Genomic DNA, 21,559 nt, shown 5'->3' on the forward strand with positions numbered 1-21,559 from the left:
ATTGATGGACATGGATGAACCGCAATCACTTCCATCTTCAGCACGGCAGACTCTTTTAATGCTGAAGCTAACGTATAGCCAGACAGACCACATACCAGAGACTCGGTCAAGTTCTAGTACAAAACAGCAAGCTTACACCACATTAGCATCTAAATGGTGTTGGTGCACCCACTTGGACAAAGGCCTGTTGCAGCAGACAGCCAATCCTTCCTGTCTGAAGGCCAAAGGAATCTGCAGCTTGCCAGTGATCATTGCCAAACAATGGGAATAGCTAATGGTTACCACAGCAAATAACATAACCGCCTCTCCTTTGCTTCAGTGTTACTGTAAAATCTGTAAGATCTCTTTTATCACATTTTGTGGGGAAAAAAAACAAAAAAACCCCACACTCATCCAATCTACAGAGAGTGGAAAACGTGTTAAAAAAAACACAAACGAGAAACTGTGACATTTTTAAACAATACAGTCATAGTTAAAGAGTTATGGCAGTATTAGAATGATGTTGTAGCTGTGATGGTCTAGAAATTATGCAAGAGGCAAGCATTTCTTAGAGTGGTATCTTTTATTGGATCAATTGCATAGCTGAAATAGAATTAGACAAGCTTCTGAATGCAAGACATGTCTTGCGTGTCTATCCTAACTATGCAGTTGATCCAAAAAAGATATCACCCTAAGAAATCCTAGCCTCTCCGAGTTAAAAAGGAGACAACGTGTATGCACTCTTTATGGTTGCAGATAAAGAAAATGAATTGACAAATTGTTCTATTCCAGTAGGTTAAAACTAGGAAAAATATTCACGTTGGATTAAAAAAAGGGTAGGATGAATAGCAAAAGCTTAAGAATTATGTAACGCTGAGACCTACTACAAGCACTTAATTGGTTGTACAAGTCTAACTGACACCAATAAGGCAATTTTCTATGCAAGTAGAAGTATTTTATGCACTGTAATTAAATACAGACACTAAAATTTCCAGAAGTGATTCATAACTTGGGGTATCTATTGGAATATTTTTTAAAAAGGTATCAGATTTTCAATGTTAATCATCTATGTATTGAAAAAAATTAAGCCTTTCTACAGTCATCAAGTTGGGTGATGAAAAATTAATGTATCCAACTTAAAGAAAATGTAAATTAAATCTCAGGAAAAAAGTTTCCTAATACTAAGAACAGTAATACAACAAAACAAGCAGCCTACAGAAGTTGTTGCATCTCTTATTCTAGAAATACTCAGTATGAGGCCGAGTAAACATTAGGCTTTGACAGGCTGGAAAAAACATCATCTAAGATAGTTTAAGAACAGCAAATCCTACATCTATATGCAGGGGGTTGAATCAGATGGCCCTGGAAGTGTCTTCTAATCCTATGATTCTATGATTAATAAGCAAATCTTAGCCAGAAGTTATAAACATTGTTCAAATGTTCAAAAAACAATTATCCACAATGTCAGTGTGGCTGGGCACCTTTGGTGCCTGCCACTTTAAAGCTTGACAGCACGCAGCAGGGAAGCCTACAGGTGTGGGCCAGCCCTAATGAGGCAGTCAAATGACTAGAGGAAAGCCCTGGGATAGGAGGAAAGGGCTGAGCTGCTTCCATTTTAGATTCAGGCTCTCAGGTCTGAGGCAGCAGTCTGCTGCTGGCAGCTAGAATAACAACACTTAGCTGAGCTGCTGTTCAGAACATCTTGGAGGTAAGTGTAGGAGCTATGGGGATGGCTGGAGGTTCCTGGTCCTGGGTATGACTTGAAGCTGCACCTTGATGGGGAAGGATGGTCTGGTGGATCTGTCAGTGGCAGGGCAGATCCCCAGAAATGCCAGGCCAGCTGCCTCCCCAGTGAAAAAGGCAGGTAGCGGTGCCTTATAACCCCAGCTCCCACTACTCAGTGGGTAATTATGAGTGGGAACAGATGGGGGGGCAGGCATGCCTAGAGAAAAGCACCTGAGCCCTGCAGGGGCGTAAGATCCCAGGGACCCCAGAGAGGAGGCAGTGGAAGAGAGTGATTCCAGTGAGTGGGACAGAAGTTGTGTGTGCCTTGTCCAGAGTAGGGTGTGCTGTTGCAGCCTGAAGGACTGGGCACTGGTGGGCACAGAGCAGGGTTGGGTAGGGTGACCTGAGGGTCTGTACCAGGGGGTGTGCTGAGTAGGGTTGCAGGGGCAGCCTGAAGGGCAGTGCATGGGCCAACTCCCACATGAGGGACAACAGGAGCAAGTTGCCCAGCGAGTGGTTAGAGGCTGAGCTCTGCCCAGGGCAGGGCATAAGGTTGGTGCCTCGGAGTAGGGATTGCACCGTGCACCGACCAACGTGAGTAGGTAAGCCTGATGACCCAGGGGGTCACTCAAAAGGAGCAGGGTGGGTTGAGAGTGGCACAGTGAGGGGCAGGATGTAAGAGGCTCTGTGAGAAGGGGCAGAGTGCATGACCAGAATATGAGGTCCAGCAAGGGGCAGAGTTGGGCTGGCCTTGGGCCAGAATTATGATCAATTTATGATGCCATCTACAAGGCATGGGATACCATGTAGGGATGGTATGGAACCATGCACAATGCCCCCTGGCATTGGGGCATGAAAATGGGCAGCCTCCTGCATTTCACAGCAGTTTATCAAACAGCGAGTTGTGGCAGCAAAGATTGGACAGACTGTCCCACATAGTCAGGTAAGTGGGCTGATGTTGAGACCCAGCCTTAACTTGACCCCCTGTCAGTCAGAAAAAAAGCAAGATCTCAGTTCAGTTGGAGAGGGATGCCTAGTCACAATATGATTTTCAAAAAAAAACCAAAAAAACAAAAAAAAACAACCTCCCAATACTACACTTTGAAAAAAATAAAAGCATGTTTGTTTTTAAATCACCAGTTAGTGATTCAAATATTGACAGAAAAAAAGTGTAATTATAGAATTAAGTGATAGAGACAGTGCCCTCTTACACAATTAAAAGCTGCTTTTTTTTAAAAAAAATCAAGCATCAGCTTTAAAGCTTGAAATCAGGCATTTCCTCCCTAATATTGTCATACAAGTTTCCCCAGTAAACCATTAAGATTATCAGTTACAAATGTTAAATACAAAATTAACTCACTGGCTGGATCCAGAGGTGCAGGCGCATGTGGCTTGTAGCGTTGCAAACCTCGTTCCAGTGCCACAAACTGCACCAGTTACACATTGGCAGCACTGAGCACCAATTCATTTGCAGCACCAGGTCAAAATTTGCTACCAGGATTTCCAAGCAGCAAAAAACAAAACAAAACTCGGAAAAGAAGTGGCACAAACCACGTCAAAGTGGCAAGCACTAGGAAAAAACAGAGATGGGCATGCAGGCAGTCTACAGCTGTCCGCTTCCCCCGTCTCTGTGCATGGTGGAGCCCCTGGGCCAAGCACTCGTTCTGGCTAGAGCACAACGTGCCTTGAAACAGGGGAGCAGGCAGCCTTGGACTCATTGCTCCCCTGTCTCTGCATGCCTCACCACTGGGGCACAATGTGCCTCAGCACAGGAGCTCCACAGTGGAGCCCCCACACTAAGGCACATGAAGACAGGGGAGCAGGCAGCCCAAGGCTGCCTGGCTCACCAGTCTCAAGGCACCCTGTGCCCCAGTCAGCTGCTCTGTGGCTGACTGGTGCTTTGATGCAGGGGGTCCACAGTGCACAGAGATGGGGGAGCTCAGCTGCCTGCTCATCCATCACCGTGGCACAGGGTGGCTCAGTGCAGGGGATGGCTAACACCTGTTGATGCACCCTGTGCCCCAGCCAGCCCCACCCCACCAGCATGCAGAGCAGCAGGATGTGTCCTGCTGCAAAACACATGCACAGGGATGTGCACTGGGGCACAAAAGTAGCACTACAAATTGTGCTGGTACTACTTATGCTACTGTAAAGCATATCCCTGCTTGTGCGGACCTGGCCATTATGCCCATATCCTGCAATTATGTTTGTACAATTGGTCCCTTAACTCAAATACAACAAGAAATAAGTCTCCATGCAGGTGCAAAGGGATGCCAATATGAATCCAAAGGCAGAACCTGTGCCTACGTCAACAGCAGTAGCTCAGCAATATTTTCAAAGGCAGCAAGCAGGATGGGGGGGGGGGGGGGGGGGGAAGCAGGTGGTGGGTGGCAGTGGGTGCTCATGTTCTCTGTTCTTCCCATCCCGAAATAAGTAATTTATCAGATTGGGCTGTCAGCTAGCTTTGTGTAGTCAAAGTAAAAACTGGTAGCAAATAAACGTTATTTAACAAAATCTGTCTCATTTAGTGTAACTCACGCCTGAAGTATTTTTAAGAAAGGATGAACAAAAAAGCTGCATCACTGAACTACAATACAGAAAACAGATCTATAACTAGAGGATTACTGGTATTGTAAATGCATACATTTGCACAGGAGGAGATATTTACATCAAGAATATTGCATCACATTCATAATACTAAAGCTAAGATGTTGTCAGTAATGGTATTACACATTCCCTACTGTCTGCTATTGACTCCAAATTAAAGACTACCAACAGTAACCAACAGCTCAATCTGCCTCCTGCTGAAATCACATCAGGCCCTAACAGGCCTCCTTAGCAAATATTTTAGAAGCAAAATATTTTAAGTAAAAATTAGTTGGGAAGCATAAGCTTTAAAATATTTTAAAACAAGCATGTTTAATAGGTATGATACGATTCAGAGTTTGTAAATCTTCATTCTGTGATAAATTATTATATTCACTTATACTAAAAAGAAACATGTTGCAGTTAATCAGTATTAATTATGGGCTAGCATTTGCCCTTTGAAAGAAAAAACAAAAAAATAATTCTTTGTTTTTATGATTGTGTACACAAACTTATTTAGAATATTATTCTGCCAAAGAAACACTAACCATACAAGTTAGCCGTATACTTGTCTATCTGAATTTCTTTCTTCATTCCAGGAACTGTGCAATTCTCTTAGAATTACTTTAGTTTAAGTTATTTACTTTAAAGTAGGGGTGCACTGAAAGATTTTCTTGGTCGATACCGACAGCCAATGATTAACCAACCATATCGGCCACTGCCCATCCAATAACGAATACTTAGTAATAGTGCAAGGCATTTTAAACTACTGACATTAATAAACCTTTATTTTGTTTGTTTTGCATTTGTAAAACTACATACACGTGCGCACGCGCCTCCTGCCTGCTATGGCCCTCGATGAGGAAGGCTGTAACCATCTTATTCCCATGCATGTGCCCCCTTTACCCTTGGTTCTTACCTGCAGCCCTGCTCCCCAAGCAGCCCATGCTGCTGTCCCAAGCAGGCAGGGTAGACTCTCACGCAGACAGTGGCACCAGGTGCGTTTCATAGATTTCATAGACATTAGGGCTGGAAGGGACCTCAGAAGATCTTTGAGTCCAGCCCCCTGCCCCAGGGGCAGGAAGTCAGCTGGGGTCATAGGATCCCAGCAAGATAAGCATCCAATTTTCTCTTGAAGGTGTTCAATCTACATTGAAGGTGGTGCTTGAACCACCTCCGATGGCAGGCTATTCCAGACCTTGGGGGCTTGGACAGTAAAGAAATTCATCCTTATGTCCAGCCTGAAACAGTCTTGCAGTAGTTTATAACTGTTCGACCTCGTCATCCCTTGGGGCGCTCTGGTGAACAAGCGTTCCCCCAGATACTGGTGGTCAAACCTGATAAACTTACAGGTGGCCATCAGATCACCCCTGAGCCTGCACTTTTCCAGGCTAAAGAGCCCAATAGCTCTCAGCCTGTCATCGTAAGGTCTGTTTTCCTGACCTCTGATCATTTGCGTGGCTCTTCTCTGGACTCTCTCAAGGTTCTCCACATCCTTTTTGAATTGTGGGGCCCAAAACTGGACGCAGTGCTCCAGCTGCGGCTTCACCAAGGCCGAGTACAAGGGAAGAATGGTGTCCTGGGATTTGCTTGAGAAGCATCTATGAATGCAAGCCAGTGTTTTGCTCGCTTTACTAGCTGCAGCATCACATTGAAGGCTCATGTTCAATCTTGTGGTTGATGATGACCCCCAAGTCTCTTTCTTCTGTAGTGCTAGCCAGCGTAGCACTGCCGAGCCTATAAGGATGCTGCAGGTTTTTCTCCCAGGGTGGAGAACCTGGCATTTTTCAGTGTTAAACACCATCAGGTTCTCATCCACCCATTTGCTGAGCCTGTCCAGGTCAGCCTGGATCGCCCTCCTGTCCTCAGGTGTGGATGCTTTGCCCCAAAGTTTGGTGTCATCAGCGAACTTGGCCAGTCTGCTTCCGAGTCCAATGTCCACATCATTAATGAAGATGTTGAACAGTATGGGTCCAGGGACAGAGCCTTGGGGGACCCCACTGGTCATAGGGCACCATGACGATTGACTCCCGTCAATTACCACCCTCTGGGTCCAAACACAGAGCCAATTTTTCAGCCAGTGGATCATGGTGAACCCAAGGGCACAGTTGGCCAGTTTCGCCAAGAGGTGATCATGGGATACTAGATCGAAGGCTTTTTTGAAGTCAAGATATATGACATCAATCTCTTCTCCCTTCATAGTTTCATAGAGACTGGGGTCAGGAGGAACCTGAACAGATCATCTAGCCTAACCCCCTGTCACAGGCAGGAATGAATGCTGGGTTCACAGAAACCCAGACAGGTGATCGTCCAACCTCCTCTTGAATTTGCTCAAGGTAGAAGCAACGACCACTTCCCTGGGAAGTTGGTTCCAGATTTTGGCCACCCTAACTGTAAAATATTGCCTTCTGATCTCTAACCTAAACCTATTCTCCATCAGCTTATGACCATTGTTCCTTGTCACCCCAGGTGGTGCTGGGGAGAAGAGGGTTCTACCTATTTGCTGTTGATCTCACTTGATGAGTTTGTAGTCAACCACCAGGTCCCCCCTCAACCTCTTCTTGCTGAGGTTAAACGGGTAGAAAATTAAATACAATTAATGTATATTACTTAAAAGGTTGGACCTTGCTCTGATAGTGGCTCTTACAATCTGTATGTCAGTGAGTCAAGCAATCACTGTAAGCCACACTTATATTTTAAAAGATGTAATATTTAAAGCATGCTATTAGACCCATTCGTATATCAAGATATGGGCTACAATAAATTTCAGCTATTTCATTACTCATCTAATTGATTTAAAAATTAAACTAACAACATTAGACAATGGTTCTTACAAAACAATCTAGTCCAAGAAGATTTCTATACTTCCCGCTGAGCCTGTAAATAGTAGGAACTTGGATAGGTTCATAAATCATTAGAAAGAATAAGACCAAGCAAACCCTCAGGAAATCCCAAACAACCCTTCGTCTTTCCAACTCTTCAGTTTTAGTTACTTTGCCAGATCCTAATTTAAAGTCTTCAACTCAACTGCTTTCCAAACAGATGGACATATTCAGCTGTTAATAATCAAAATGCTTCACACATTTTGATGTATTGATTGCTGGGTTGATCCTTACATCACAGTACAATGCAATAAAGCAAACTCCAAACTTCCTATGTAGCTCTAAAGAAAGCCATAAAACTTTAAGAGGCTCCACAAATCTTGTATTTTTTAAATACTCTAAATATACAATTTTCCCATCAGTATTTTATATTAAGTGCATATTGTACTTAAATGTTCTCAACTGAAAAAAACCCAAGAATTCAGGATTACAGCGGAATGTACTTTACTGATTAACAGAAACCAGTACATTTCAAATATTTAAAAAATATGGGTTTTTTTTCCCTCTACTGTACAGTCATGGCAAAAATAATAAACCTGTTAAGAAAGAGTAACGTGACAGTGCATGAAAGACTCCAAAAAGAAAGGTTCTTTACAAGGATTAGAAGACATACTTAGAATAGATATTCTAAACTTGTTTCAGACAGTTTAAACTTGTGTTAAGTCAGCAGAGCACACTAATCTTAACAGGGTAAAAGTATTTTAAGACTTTTACATATGCAAGTGACAAAATTACAAGTGATAAGTAAGGGAGTAACTAGGAATTAATGGGTGTAAAGTAGTGGAGAGTAGATTTAGGTTGGACATTAGGAAGAATTTTTTTACAATAAGGCTGGCCAGAGTCTGGAATGGGCTTCCAAGAGAGGTGGTCCTATCACCTAACTTGGAGGTCTTCAAGAAGAGGCTTGACAATCACCTGGCTGGGGTTGTCTGACCGTGGTCCTCTTTCCTGCCAGGGGCAGGGGGTCAGACATGATGATCCACTGGGTCCCTTCCAACTCTATAATCTATGAAATATGGAGTGACAAATTTCACAATCTAAGGAAGTCTTCTCCAAGCACCCATTAATCGCGAAGTAAAAAGTATTCCTATTGTGAATATACATAAAAAATGGACTTCTAATTTTGGCAGTTTTATTTTTGGGGGGCCCCAAGAAACCTGTACTCTGATTTTCTGAAAGTGCTGAGCACCTATTCAATCAATCAGATTCTGGAAATACCCTGAATTACTAACTGAGTTTCAGAAATATTGGGCCAGTAAAACCTTACATATTGATATATGGTACAACCTCATTATAACAAGCCCTGTTTATAACACCCCCCCCCCTTTTTTTTTTTTTTTAACTATACCTACAATAGGAATTGAATTGCACATTATGATGCCCATTTTTAATATGGTGTAGAATTGGAAGGATGTATCAGTTGGAGTTCTGAGTTTATCCTGGGTTGGGTATTAACGTTGTCATTAATGATCTGGATGTTGGGATTGATTGAAGGTTTAGCTAATTTGCAGATGGCACATATTGAGTAGAGCTCCAGGCCCTCTCAAGGGAAGGGCTAGGATTCAAAGTAACTTGGATAAATTGGAGAAATTGTGCGCCCCCCCACACAAACAAACAAACAAACAATCAAGTGGATGAAATTCAACACTGACAACTGCAAAGTCCTGCATTTGGAACTGAATAATTGCATGCACAAATACAGACTGGGGAATGACTGACTAGGAGGCAGTACTGCAAAGAAGAACCAGGGGGTTACAGTAGACTAATCCCCTGAAGGATAAAATATTTACTTTTTCCTTTAGTGTAAAAAGTAATACCTAAAGTAATTAATAGGAATACTTTAGCAGGGAGTATTTACATCATAGATTAGAATTTAAAATGTTAGACATTAAATATGGCTCTTTCTATATAGTGGACCCTATTAAAGAGGGTATACATTCTGAAAAATGAAACCTGGATCTAGTTGCAAGAAATACATTTCAGAGATTCCCATACATTATTTATACCAGATTATGAAAGGATTAAACTCTTCAGGAGAGTGAGCCTAGTTTCACACCTGCAACCAAGAATGTCCTTAAATGAAAATTTTTGATAGCAGCTGAGAGAGGTCTGAAAGGACAATACATCATCAACTTGCTTCAGGGGATAAAAAGGATAGATGGAAATAGTCTTAAGGATCCATTTACAGTCCCACTGTACTGTTTAAAAAGGATAAATTGTTCCAGTTTCAAGAGGCCTTATGGCTTAAGGAAGAAATTAGCATCTGGTACTAATGGTTGCTCATGTGAACCATGAACAACTAGAAGAAACTAAAGGTGGTTTGTCTACAACTTAAAGGAAGTTATTTGTAGGTAAACTGGGAGGAGGAGGAGGAAACCTGGTAATTACAACTTTAAATTGCACTGAAATTCATGATTATAGAGATAGTAAGATTATATCAAACTTAGGGCAATATGTTTTCTGACCTTGACTACCAGTTTACAGCCAAGGGAAAGAAACAGTGGTATTCTGCTGTACAGCTCAGGAGCAATATATTCATATGTAGTTAAGAGGTAAGCCACACTATTTGGAGGGGGAGAAATCACAAAGAAAAATAGGAAGGAAAAAAAATAGCTAATACTGAAATATTATCCCAGATTCATCAATTCAAGACTGAACCAGAGAAAGAACTAGCACCAGTGGTTCTCAACTTTTTCACTCATGGCACACAGCATTAGATTCAAAGCACCCCTCCACAGCTTCTGTGACTTGATGGCACTTCATTTAAAAAACTTAGTACAGTGCTTACCTCCTTGCACAGGATTCAGGCAGTGGGGGAAGGGCAACAGCCAAGCAGAGATGAGCCTGTGCCTATCTGTTCATCTCCTCACCCCTGGCTTATGTCCCCATACCTCCCCAGCACTTTAAAGATCTCACAGCACCATGACTGGGCATCACTGCCTTAGACCATCATGCAAATATAAAAGCAAACTACAGAGACAGTTACATTTAATACCATGGAGTTTCATACATCAAACAAACAGATGCTCCAATACGCTACCTTGTTAACAAATTTCAATGCAGATTGCAAGTGAAGATGTTGAAATGGTTTGCTAATATACTATTGTTACTGCTAGTAAACTGTTACAAATGGCTTTGAATCTACAGATGTGCAGGACTGTGAGAAACCTAAAATTACAGAAAGACCCATTGAGTCGTGGCCCACACGGCCATAGTTCCTCCTTTCTCCTCAACTGACTAGATTGCAACCAGCCATAGAGCTGTCAGTCATGTGTAGGCTGCACATGTATTGTACACAGATAGCTCTGAAGTTCTCTGCAAGAAGAAACTCTAGAATCAAGGTGTTAGTGAAAGAATGTGTGCAGATTTAAAAGGTATCCAGCTTGTAACCATATTGGTCTAGAAGAAAAGGCAATCAGGACTCTTAGTAGAGATTATATTTTTATTAGACCAACAAGATTTTTGCAGAAAAAAATTATTTAATTGCAAGCTTTTGGGCACAAACACCCTTCATCAGGCATTGGAGAAATGATTGGAGAAAAAAGATTGAGATTGAAGAAAAAGGGTGTTTGTGCCCCAAAATTTATAATTAAATAATTTTTTTCTGCAAAACTCTTGTTGGTCTAATAAAAAATACCATCTCTACTACAAGTCCTGATTGCAGATTTTAAAAAAAGTTGGGATATAGTGCAAAGAGCCTCAGATTAAGAGAGAGCAATTATGGTGGGTATCTGAGTGAGGTCCGATCAACAGCGTTTGTCTCTACCTGAATCAGGTCTCTGTAGTATGACGTTGGTTCTGGAACAGAAACAAAGGCAGCATGCTGGCTCTCAGACTGCCCTGCAGCTCTCCCACTGTGATCTCAACCAGACTGCCAGCAAAATAAAGGGTTGGGTTAGACTGAAGTAAAATGTTAATCCTGAAGGAAAAAGGTACAGGTTAAAGTTCACTTGCCAAAACCACCTTGCTCGTCAGTTATTTTCAGAACATTATGAAGGAAAACAAACACACACCAAAAAGGCCTTTAGGAGGCATGAAAAGGCAAGGAGTAGGAAAAAGGAAAAGAAATTCTGATTTTTCTGAAGCCAGTCTAACCCAGATACCACCCTCCTTAGCAAACTACAAAATGCCTTAAAAAAACAGAATCAAATAAAAATGAGACCTGAAAAGAGGAGATGCTAACAAAACTATGGCTTGCTGCCATTTTCAGAAAGCCATGGTTCTTGTGTTTGAAGCCACCCCGTCCCCCCCCTTTTTACTTATGAAAAAAAGATAGATGGAACAATAAAAAGGCTCTCTTTATATTGAGCAAAATGGATCGATGAACTAGTCAGCACTCCCCCCTCCAAACACATCAAAAGCAGCAGCTTACTTTATTCCCGAATGAGTTGGGAAAATCTGGCTTTTTACAAAACTGAAGTGTCCACAGCTGTACTTCTAGTGCAGAATTAATACCAGTCATACATATTCACTAGAATCATCTAAAATTTTACATTTTGCCAATATTTAAATTGGAGTTAATTTCACATCTGCTCCATAAACTTTCACCAGCTAATGCAAAGCTTAGCCCTACATCATGCCATGCTCTCCCAAGTGTATTACGTAATTTCAATTTACATTAATTTCCATAAAAGCTGGTATTTGCTATGTTGCAAGACTGCGCTCATAAAGTCCATTGTGCTAGAAGCATGTGATAGATGCTGCAGAGATATCCCTATAGATCCTTTTATAACAGATGAGATATGATAGGGGTCAGCAACCCCCGGCACGCATGCTGAGCATAGCGCACAAGGCCATTTTGCTTGGCTTGCCACGGTCAGTAGCTGCTGGAGCCTAGGCTGCTCCCAGCAGGGCTTGCAGCATCCTAGCTGCCTGCTGGTAGCAGCCCGGGCTCCTGGCTGGCAGTAGCTACCCAGAGCCGGGGCCAGCTGCAGCCAGAAGGCTGCAAAAACAGCTGCACCAGGCACCAGAGCCCCAGTATCAGCTCCCTACTGGCATGTGCACCGGCACCTTGGAGCAGGCGGTAGGGGAGGACCTGAGGCAGCTCAACCCCTATCTTTCCCCCACTCCTAGCACAGAATTGGTGACTGGGCTCCAGAGCCTGGCACAACTGTTTGTAGCCAGCCTGGGCTCTGGGCAGCTGCAAGCAGTACGCAGGCTGCAAACACCAGTGCTGGGCTCCACAGCTCCAGCATAAGCACCATGCTGGCGGCAACTGCGCTCGCACCTCGGGGCAGACAGCAGGGCGGCGCAGCCTGCCCTGAGGTGCCCATGCATTTGCTGCCAGCACGGGGCTGATGCCAGAGCTGTGGAGCCTGGCACAGCTGTTTGCAGCCTGCCTGCTGCAGCTGCCCGTAGCCTGGGCTGGCTACAAATAGCTACACCGGGCTCCAGAGCCCAGTCACCAGCTCTGTGCCAGGAGTGGGGGAGAGACTGGGTTTGAGCTGCCTCAGGTCCCTCCCCCACTGCCTGCCTTGAGGCGTAGGTGCATGCGCCAGTACAGAGTTGATGTAGCCCTTGTGGCCAGGCTGCGACCACCACAGTTGCTGCTCCACAACCAGAGGGCCAGTCCCCAAATTGAGTGTGGCCCAGTGGCCACACACGGAAAAGTAGCCTAGCGGCCAGGAATCCAGATGGAAGTATCTGGGCACTGGAGCTGGAACCAGACGTGCTCCCTACCACCGGTAGCACTTTCTTGCTGCCTCTGCCAGCCGGTGAGCCAGGCAAACAGCCCAGGCCCACCTGAGCCTAGAGGGGGCCAAACCTGAAGGCATACAGGCCCCAGCCAAAAGACTGCTTGTAGGGAGCTGGGCACAGCTCCAGTAGCCTTTCTGGGATCACACCCACTCACTGAGACCGGGCAATCCAGACCGAAACAGCACAGCCAGCCAGCCCATGCAAGACAGAAGCCTACAACGACAAAAGGTCCAATGGGGGCAGGAGAGGATGGGCCCTGAAGGTACCCAACAAGGCATCTTGGAGAAATGGCCTGCAATATCCCTGCTTCCCTGCAGTCCAACCACGCACCTTAAGTGCGCTATTGGGGGACAACTACTACATCTGGCCAGCAGCAGGCCTAGAGGAGAACACATGGAGACCCTGGGATACCTGGCCAAGGGGCTGTAAGGAAGAGCCCTTAGGGAAACAGAAGCCAAGTATAAAAAAGGAGAATGAAGGGCTGAGGAAGCAGGCCCTAAAGCTGCCAGTACTCATGAGCTGAGCGCAGGGGCAATAGTGCCCTGCCCACTACTCAGTCTGAGCTACATTGAGTTACTTTGAGGAAAAAAATATTAAAACAAAAAGGAATAATGTATGACAGGCCACAGGAAGTTCCCTTGACACTGGTGCTTCATCACATCAGCACATCAAACCGCCTACAATGACATCAAGGGTGCCTGGGATCTACGATAACACCTGAATGGAAAGGGGTAGGGTGTAAGGGAGGAGAAGCCCCACAGAACATGCACCAGAGGGTGTTCCTGAGCCAGTAAGAACCACTAAGCAAGATCAGAGGTACAGATAACACCTGAAGTCGTGGTGGGCGAGTAGGCTCAGGAGCTTTCTCCCAACCAGGCAGCAGGGTGAGGGCCTATCACTCCATGAACACACGTTTGAGCAGCACCATTTATGTACCTACTTGTACATAGTACAAACTATGCATGATATTAGGGCAGAGCAAAAAGGCTCATGCTTTATGTAGTTCAGTGGCCTGGGCCCCAGCAGAGTGAACAGTATTTCAAGTCGTAGTGACCACACAGCCCACTGCTACTCAGTATGCATTTGTACTGCAAATATACCACCCCTCCCCAGAGGATCCATGTGCTAAGTCAGCAAAACTCTGGAATCAGGTGTTCTTGTGACAAGTGCTGGGACCCTCCAAAAATGTATATGCAGTTGAAGTACAGGGCTGCCTGGTTTGTCTGTACCCCATAGAGGGCAGAACTACATTAATCACATACAACAGGCTGAGAGAGGCAGGCAACAGAATCGCTCAGCTATGTAGTTTCGTAATGTTTGCCAGGCATTTAAGGCTCATGAAGAAACAGGAATCATTGGAAACAGGAAAGAAAGACACTGCTCAGCTGTGATTGCAAAGAGGAAGTAGAAATATCTTCAGTGTGGTGGCTTATCATAACTTGACAGAGTTGGTGCTGAGGGGGACTGAGGACAATGGACACTATATTTTATTCAGATGGGCTACTAGGGGGAGGGTAGAAACACCCAATGTGTTAAGGTTTTGGGGGGTTTTTTTGCATGGCCCTTTAAAAATAAGTCCCATCAGCATCTTGGCCTTTTGGCTAAGATCAAATATAGGATTTTTGACATCAAGGGAAGGGTGTCAGGGTACCAGTGCTGACCTGATAGTGCAGTAGCTCCGGGCCCAGTGCCAGTTCTCTGTGGAGGGAAACACACACCTGTTTGTTTAGTTTTTTTAAAAAGAAAGGGATTCCATTAGCAGTGAAAGCCTGATCAACGACCTAAAGGCAGAGAAAGGGATTGACAGGGCATCAGGGTGTAAGGATAGCAGAAGAGAGACCCAAAGCTCAAAACAATGGGAGTGGTGGCAAGTAAGCACGAGGTAGGGGGGGAAAAAATTGTAGAGTGGAAAGGAAGACCTGGAGACAAATGGAGAGTGGACAAATACTGAGAGAAGGAAGATGACAGCAGGAGCAATGGCAGAGGCAGCAATGAAAAAGTGACAATGCCAGACAGAAGACAAGAGCAGAGGAGATCAAGAGACAGAGCAAGAGCAGCAACAGAAGGTACACTGAGGAAGAAGCAGAGGGCAGCGGGAGCATGACAACAGGCTGGCCTACCAGGAATGGCATGGTAAGAAACACGGAAGAGGCACCACAAGAAGCTAGAGAGTGGAGGATAAAGGCAATTAACTGGTAACAGAAGGCAGATGGGATTGGTGGTGAACTGATATAATTTTGCTGGAAAAGGTACTGTTTGAGATTTTGGATGTGCAGGCAAAGCATCTCACCAGCCCGATTGCTTTCTCAAACCAAAAGACTTGGGAAGCAACTTACTGGGGTGAAGAATCCAGTGATCTGGATTGGGGCACACCAGGGTTTTATAATGCACTATGGGCAACCAAAATGGTGCAGCAAATGCAGAAAGGTAGGGTACTTGTCTGCACACTGTCCCCTCATGTCATGCTACAGATATGAAGAGATGAGAGAGAGCTGCGGAATGCCAGGAGTTCCTAAAATGCACTATTTGTAGGGTGGAGGGACACTTGTATCATAGGTGTCCCAAAGCCTTTGCAAGTATAGTCAGACCCCTTGAAGAACAGCAAAACCCAGAGGAGGACAGCAGAGAAGAGGTAGAAATGATGGAAGAAGGAGGGTGAAACAGAAGGAAAGGAAGAGAAAGTCTGTGACTGAGGCAGCACAAGGAGACAGGAGACAGAATGGAAGAGAAGGTGGGAACAGTAAACAGCTCAGACATGGACATGGGTTGAAGAAAAAAGAATACAGCCTACAGACAAGAGAAGTGGAGATGGAGCAAGGGAAAGAACCAGATCGTAACAAATGATACTAGTCAGTCAGGAGAACAGAATTAGAAATTTCTGATGTATATGGACCAGAGAGGACCAAGTATACATAGTACCATGTAGAAAGATCTCCAAAGCAATCAGAGTGATCAGAGATGGACTGTCCAACATCCAAGAGGAAAACAAAGTTATACCAAACTTGGTTTAGAAAAAGCATATGACAGAGTGAATCATAATTATATATTTGAGGAGCTAGGAAATGTGGGGTTCCTAGAGAAATGTATATGTTGGATAAGGTTACTGTATAGAGAAGTGGAACAAGTCCAAATTAATGGGACCTAAGTTGGGCCTTTAAAATCCACAAAGGGGTGAGACAAGGCTGCCCTGTTGCCACTACTATTTGTGTGCAGCATGGAACTGTTAGCACAAAAGAATAAGAAAAGAAAGTCATAAATGGAGTAGAGATACCAGAAGGGGGAGAAGTAAAATGCATACTATACAAGAATGATATACATGTAGTAGTTAGGGATAGACTTTCAATGGAAAGGTTACTAAAGCATGCAGAGTATGAAGAAGTGACAGGGGCTAAACAAAATAGATTGAAAAATAGGATAATGGCAATGGGGAACTGGGGAGACTTGGAGTTGAAGTTGGACCTTCAAAAGCTGAGAGAGAAATCAAAGTTCTAGGCATCCCAATGAATGCTTAAAGGAAAGGTAGTACATCGTGAGAAAAGGTGATGGCAAGGCTATGGCAAATACTTTGGTTATGGTCCAGAAGGACACTCCTTTGCCAAAGAAGTAGCAGCTGAGCTACTACCAATTATTCTATATATGGGAACTGTATTCTCAATGCAGCAGCAGATAAGAGTACAAAGGAAAACAAATGCATTCTGGAATCCCAAAGGAAAAAGGATGGCTAGAGCTGAACTGTACAAAGCAAAAGAGATTGGGGGGAGGAGGGATGGGGAAATGGGGCCTGCCAGACTTGGGGTTGTTCACTCAAGGGGGAGTCTGATACCTCAAGTCAAAGGGAGCACATGCCCACCCCCCCCCCACACACCCACCAGACAGTGAGCAGGGGGTGGTCCCCTGGCAGCCAATCCTGCTGACTGGGGGGGTGCAACATGAGCCACCTAATTTCATGCAATGGCAATTTTGAGGAAGTGAAGACTATAGTGTATCAGACCTCTCTGAAGAGTCCATGGGTATAGCAACCACCAATTCATTACATCAGGATGGAAAGATTTATGCACAGGTATAAAATAGAGAAGGTATGACTCATACCAAAGGGACTGGAGGAAACATTAAGGACTTTATTAGCATGTGTTAAATATATAGAAAGTAAAATAGCTTGGGGTTTTTAAGAGGTTGGCTTTCACTGAAAGAAAGTGCCTATGATGGGGTTGCATGAACTGAAATACTACATTGATAGGGACAAGGAAGAGATTAGAGAAACAACAAAGAAGTGGAGGAAAAAGGACTGAACACACTTGTTTCACTGAACCAGAGAGGATTGATGGGAGCAGCAGAGATAATAGTTTTTTCATTGGTTTCTGTATGAAGAGTTCACAAGGAGTTTATTTGTGGGAAGTTGATGTATATTAAAGGTCTAATATATGCAGTTGTATGTTTTCAGATATGTAGTTATTCATGATATAAAAAGCTTTGGCGATATAAAGATGCTCAACATGAGAAGTTTTGAGAGTGTAAGGTGATCACACACATGATTTTTAGCAACGCTCAGCATGGGCAGCATTCAAATACGTGACCCACACTGGGCAAACATACTGGGCACTATACATATATATGTGTATGTTTTGACTTGTGGCCATGATAGATATATACATATATATCATGGCCACAAGTCAGTTTCACAGATGGCTTCCATGACTGAGCACATGCTGTTTCAACCAGTTCAAGGATAGGCAATGCATGTAATGGGGGACAGGGGCTGCCAGTATGCAAATATAAAATAGGGGGTTCTCTCTCTCCCATACTGACTTGGGGGAGGGGGAAGGGACTCATCTTATGGTTTGATGAAATACAGTAGTTGAATAGTTCCTTCTGCAGATGATTTTATCTAGGAATGAATGACACTGCACAGTAATACAGAAATAAAAGTCAGCAGCAAATTCTCAGGAAGACAAATGCCCTTTCAAGTAATCCATGTAGAGTTCACTGTGGGGTTGCATCAGCAGAACATCAATAAACTTTCTGCAGTGAGAGCAAATATGGTACCATTATCTTCCGGAATCTCACCCTTGCCAGCTGCTACTATTCAGGATCAAACAATTGGGGGGGGGGGGGGGGGCGATTTTGGAGACTATTGCATAGAGATCAGCAAAAACATTTAACTATGGTGTAGCAGAGTTTGCAGAGGAACAGGAAGTTATGGCTGGTTCTGTACAGATAAGGTTCCCAAAGTATTCACACACACACCACCCCCCTGCAGAATATCAACATGGAGTATGTAACAAAGTTTAATTGAACTCCACTGAACACCCCCCCCCCCCCCCCCCCAACAAGAACAAGCAAAGGAGTGTTTTGGAAAAGGGGCCAGCAACTTATGGCCCCACAGCCAAGTCTGGCCTACCATTCAATTTTATCCAGGCCCTGAAGGGATACCAGTAACAGTTTGGAAACAACAGCTTGGGTCATAAGTGCATTATCAGCAGTCGTTTGGAAATACAGGTTGCAGTCATATTAGTCTACAGGCAAAAGGAATCAGAAGTTGTTGTAGAGGCAATTATCTTTTTATTAGACCTACTAAATGAATTAATTTCCACCTAGAAGAAATGTTACCATCTTTGCATTCTCCTATGCCTGAAAAAGGAGTGTGCATGCCCAAAAGCTTGCAAATAAAGAAACCTTTTTTGCAACTATCTAGTAGGTCTAATTAAAAACAAAAAAGAAAAACAAAAAATAACTGCCTCTACCATGAGTGCTGCTTCCTTTTATTAGCAATCTGGCAGCAATCAGTGTCAGCACTAAGTGGAAGGGAAGCCTGCCTTCAGACTGAACTGTATTAATTCAGTCTACAATTCCTAACAGGCTGCCAACCCCTGTTCTACAAAGGTTCAGGATGTCAGACTCAATGCCTCCCCCGAACAGAAACACCAGAGGCCTGACTGCCCAAATAAGCAGAAGAATCTTTACTCCCTGAACACCTATGGACATTAATAGGTTAGAATGCCCTCCTGGAAGACTCAACTTACCTTCTGCATCCTTGCATTCTGACACCTTTTATAGGCTGCTTGGAAAGGTTCTCTTTATACCAAGAACCTTTAGAAGAGGAATGGAACACAGCTTTAGAAACAGACTAAAGGGTAGTAGATGACAGGGTTTTATGAAGTGACAGGTCTCAATGAATATATAAAAAAAGAAACACTAAAATGCCTACCACATTTTGAAAGTGAGGATTTTTAGGCGATTCCTTGCACCAGTTGTATAGTTGGAAGAAATGTACTCAAAAGCTTGGTCTAACGAAGTGCCTTTCCTAGAGTTAAGGAGGAGCCCTTTGTGCCCCAAAGCTTACCTAACACAGTGCTTCTCAACTTTTTTTTTTTAGACTTGAGGCACCCCTGGAAAAAAAATTTCAGCTCTTAGTTTTCTTAGTGGCCCGTCACCCGCTCTGTGCTGCAGCCGCTCACAGCCCACCTGCGGCTGTCCGGACCAGGCACGGGCAGCCCCAGGCAGACTGCAAGCAGCTGCAGCACAGGGCACCGGCCACAAGGCAGGCAAGGGGCTGTTTCCGCACCCCACCCCCCATATACTCAGCACCACCTTGTAACCTGGCCCTACGCTGGCTTCAGGCTCACCTATCGGGGCTGTGAATGGCAACAACAGCTGTGGCACCCCTGCTTGCCGTGCCAGGCAGCATTTGCCACTGTCGCCTCTGGGCTGCCCAGCATACAAGCTCTGGGCAGGCAGCAGCAGCCAACACTACCCAGCGCAGCAAGCAGGGGGTGGGGCACACAGCTGCTGTCGCTGCACACAGCCCCAACAGGCAAGCCCGAAGCAAACACAGGGCCCAGGTTGGCAGAAGGGCCAGGTTACAAGCTGGTGTTGAACGTGGGAAACAGTGGCCCCTCACCCACCCCATGGCCGGTGCCCTGCACTGTAGCCGCTTGCAGCCCGCGTGGGGCTGCGTGTGCCTGCTCCAGACAGCCCTGCATGAGCTGCAAGTGCCTGCAGCAGGGAGCGCTGGCTGTGAGGCAGGCAAGGAACTGTTTTTCCCCGCGCTCAGCACCAGCTTCTTCCCTGCCAGCAAGCAGAAGGTCATGGCTGTGCACTGCCCCCACCTGTACCATGGGGCTGGGGGGCACTAGGAGTGGGCAGGGAGGAAGCATGAGCACGGGGCCCTCACCAGTGTCCCAGGGCCAGTGCTGGCATGGCCCAGAGCAGGGTGGTGGGAGCACGGGATCCTGGCCAGCAGCAGTTCTATGGAGCCAGGCCAGCTCTCCCCTCTACCTGCTGGTGCAGCCCAGCCCAGCTCCACAGACCCCTGCTAGCCCATGTCCTGCTTTGGGCCCCACTGGTGCTGGCCCTGGGACTGGTCCCAAGACATTGGTGACTAGGGGGCAGGGCACCTGTCAAGGGGCGAGGCAGCCCATGCAGTCCTCAACAGCCTGCCAAAACTGGATAAGCAGCCCTCTGCCCAGAATAACTGCCTGCCCCTGAGATACCACCAGGAAATCCTTTTCCCTTGCACTTCCTGGGCCATCCAAGCAATACAAACATACTTAGTGCTTCCCAAACTTGTCCCGAGCATGGGGCCATAATGTGGGGCCATTTCCTCAGCATGACCCCTCACTCTCAACCCACAGCCCAACCCCCCCCCCCCCCCCCCCCCCCCATCCACTGATGTTGCAACCCCATTTGGGCTCACAACCCACAATTTGGGAACCGCTGCTCCAGCCTTACCTACTGCATTTTGAACATTGTTAGAATAAAGCAAGCAGTAAAGAGCAACATTCTGAACATTAGGGGCAGAGAAGACTACCATTTGGGATCTTGTGGAGGTAGAGAAAACAGACTGTATTGCATTGTATTCCTATATTCACGTCAGGGTATAGTTGTGGATAATGAAGATACACAAGGAAGTTTGGGGGGGGGGGGGGGGGGGGGGGAGGGGAAGGTGAGGCAAGGACAACCTGAGCTAACACGAGTCTAGCCGTGCTTCAGCTGCCTTGTCATCCATTTCAATTGACAAAACCAAACCAAGAGCACCGTGTAAGGTTAAATACCAAGAGAACAAATATATAGCTAAACTAAGATGCTCTCAGACACCTCTAGGAGCACCCACTCAAAGGATTCATTCTCCATCTCCTCCAAGGTTGGGTGTTGTACTTGTTAAACATTCTGTAGTAGATTGAGTGAAATTGCCACTGTGGTACATTCCCTACACTCTGTAGGACACTGAATATTTAGGGTGCAGCACTTGACTTTTGTAACAGAAACTGTTCTACCCGAGTTGGTTGCAGCTCCTTTGTATCATGTCCCTTATGCAGCAGGGAGTTCACGCTATTCAAGCAGTAGTGGCAGAGGTGGCTGGGGCTCACACAGCATGGGGGCTTAATACACTGGGGGTCCTAGAAACCTGCAGCCCCCAGGGCATCTGGCCCATAGAATGTGAAGTCTAGGCCCATGACAAGTGCAAGGTGTGGTCCTAAGACACTCTGAAGCTGGACTGTCCTTTAGCTCTAAAATTTTGAGCTCATGAAAGATTCTTTTTTATTTCTATAAAATGACTAATGTCATAGTAACTTAAGATCTACGCCTTTAGTTATATTGTTCCCATTTCAAATATTTTTTAACTAGTTCATTTTTCCCCTATTTTGTACTGTAAGCTTTGAGGGGGAATCAGGGTAACTCAAGTTAATGCT

At 45.0% G+C, this 21,559-nt stretch overlaps 1 protein-coding gene across 5 annotated transcripts in view; it reads right to left on the reverse strand.

The window, feature by feature from the left end:
• The window catches only part of DICER1 (dicer 1, ribonuclease III), a 105,127-nt gene that overhangs the window by 72,194 nt on the left and 11,374 nt on the right, over positions 1–21,559 (reverse strand). Inside the window, exon 1 of one of the 5 annotated variants that reach the window (XM_059723196.1) lies at positions 10,939–11,077. The exons of the other annotated variants lie outside the window; for them this stretch is intronic. The gene's annotated coding sequence lies outside the window, so the exon portion shown is untranslated. Of the gene's footprint in view, positions 1–10,938; positions 11,078–21,559 lie in introns of those variants that run through there. 5 annotated transcript variants of the gene reach the window in all.

Source organism: Alligator mississippiensis, chromosome 2 (assembly GCF_030867095.1).
Source record: "Alligator mississippiensis isolate rAllMis1 chromosome 2, rAllMis1, whole genome shotgun sequence".
NCBI classification, from domain to species: domain Eukaryota; kingdom Metazoa; phylum Chordata; order Crocodylia; family Alligatoridae; genus Alligator; species Alligator mississippiensis.